Genomic DNA, 2396 nt, shown 5'->3' with positions numbered 1-2396 from the left:
GAACAGAAAAGTATAAAAAGAAGGAAAAAATAACCCACATCCAGCCAGTTACTTACATTTCAAGGACAAAAGGTAATTTGACTTTGCTAACAATCTGCATTTTAGTAGATTTTGAATTGCTGCAGCCAAGCCCAGCCAAGCAGAGCTGTACTTTGATTTTATTTTGCTTTTGGCACTCAACTATAATTCCAGGCATAACATGGGGTCTCTGTATGTTTGTCTTTCCCACTAGGTTGGAAGCTTCCAGAGGAGAGGAACAGTGTCGCTTTAATCTCTGCAGCACCAGTAACGCCCATAACAGAGTCAGACCAGGAAAGATGCTCTCTAAATGACTGCGCCTGGTTTCCAGCAGATGTAACTAGTTTGGAATTTTGTTTCACAGTCCTTTGCTCAGAAATGTAGGTTTCTAACAGAACTATCCTTGAAATAAAATATAAGAAAAGAATCCCCTAGTGGAATTTAGTGGGGTTCTGTGTTACCTCTTATCACAAATCTTAAAAAAGGCTGCTTTCCTCTATTGGGTAATTTTAAATATTTTTACCACAGGGTACATGGCTCATTAAAGCAGTGATTTTCCACTTGCAGGTACAAAAACTGAAAAGAGAGCTGGCCAGGGCCATGCCCCAAGGAAACATGGCATCTCTTCTGAGCTTAGTATTTTTGCCAGCTGCCTGCCAAAGACCACAAACCAATGGAGGGTTCTTTTCCAACACAGATAACTGTACTCTAATCGACATTGTTCCCTCTCTTAAGTAAGCTTACCAAGCGACGGCTAGTGCCACCCAAGCAGTAAAATGAGAAATGGAAATATGACGCTTAATGTGGCATGAACATGGGAGCTTTTTAAAAAATTGTGTTTAAGAAAACTTTAGAAGAGGCAAGAGAGAAGATTGAACAGACATGTCGATTTCAGCGGCTAATCCTGCTTTCCATCCTAGCCTACTTCTGCCCTCCCCTTTCTCTTTGATCTTCTTTCCAGTTGGCCTGATGTTCACAGCAGAGAGAGCTGATCTAACCAAGCTTTTCCCCTTCCAGAAAGGTGCTTTGTGATGTTTCTGTGCAAACCCAATATACTTACTGAAAATGAAGTAGGGGACAGAAGCAATAAAAGAATGAATGTGCAAACTCACAATCCAAAAGAAGAAGAGGCTCTTCCCCCAAATTATGAGCAGCTTCTAAATCACACAGGGCATCAGCAGAGGCAGAAAATGTATGTATGTGTAAGAAAGGTATGCTTACATATTATATAAATCTATGTGTCTGTCTCCAAAAGCTCTAATTAAGAACTAGAAGAAAGTAGCCAAGGCTTGACTGTATACCAAAAACTCAAGATAGCGCCAGGGCTGTTTTGTCATTGGTGTTTTTCCTCCCGCAGAACAGATTCTCTTCTCTCTTCCTCATTTTACAAGGCTATGTTTAGAATAGACGTCAGAGCTAGTAAACCAACTTGCAAAGCAAGACTTTCCCAAGGGTGTCATCTTGTGGTGCTTCTTTGTACTACAAGCTTGCTTAGACCTAATGCAGAAACAGCTGGAAACAAGTGGCGAACAACTTGGAATCAGTCCATTCATGATTTACAAAGTTGAACCTTTGAGACTTGGCATTGGATCGTGTGTGGCAAGTGCCAAACATATGAGTGTTGAGAGAGGGTTAGAAATTTTAAAGTACAGCCACAAGGTGGAAATCATACCTTTAGGAAACAGTGTCTTTGGTCAGTCCGAACATTCAGCTGGTTTCATCAATTAGCATACCCAGGTTTATGTATTTTTGTATCAAGCCATGAAAGTGTTTACAAAGGGCCACTGAGGAGAGAATCATGAAAATACAACTTCCAGGGAAAGGACTTAGAGTCACTGCATTTTAGAGATAGAAGACTCCTTTTATAGAAGTGGGCTTAACCCGGGGACCATGGTCCTGCTTTAGGGAAAATGAACTACTTGAAATTGAACATAAGGAGCAGTGTGTTGCTACATATGGGCATTTTAACACAGAGAGAATCCATAGTTTTTGTCAGATTCTCAAAGGAGTCCATGGCCCTAAAAAGACTAAGAACTAGTGCTTGAGATCCTAGCCTAACCTCATGCCCTGTACAAAAATTCTGTCTACAACAGCCTTGACAGACTCAGTTACTGTCAGTTTGGACTTTACTGTGATGGAGACACCATTACTTTGAGGCAGTTGTTCAATGCTAATTTCTTCTAAGCAATCGGAAGTTTAATATTGCACTGGGTTTTGCTTCCCTGGAATGTCAACACACTGGGCTTAGTTTTGCTCTCTACCCTAGCACAGCATGCATGGTCCAGTCCTTTTCCAAATGGCCTCCCTTCACATCGTCCCTGCTAGCTTGATGTTCCTCCTCCACGTCTCCCTTTTGCCAGACTAAACCTTCCCAGCCC

Source organism: Galeopterus variegatus, unplaced genomic scaffold (genome assembly GCF_000696425.1).
Source record: "Galeopterus variegatus unplaced genomic scaffold, G_variegatus-3.0.2 Scaffold1995, whole genome shotgun sequence".
Taxonomy (NCBI): Eukaryota; Metazoa; Chordata; class Mammalia; order Dermoptera; family Cynocephalidae; genus Galeopterus; species Galeopterus variegatus.
This window is presented reverse-complemented; position numbering follows the sequence as displayed.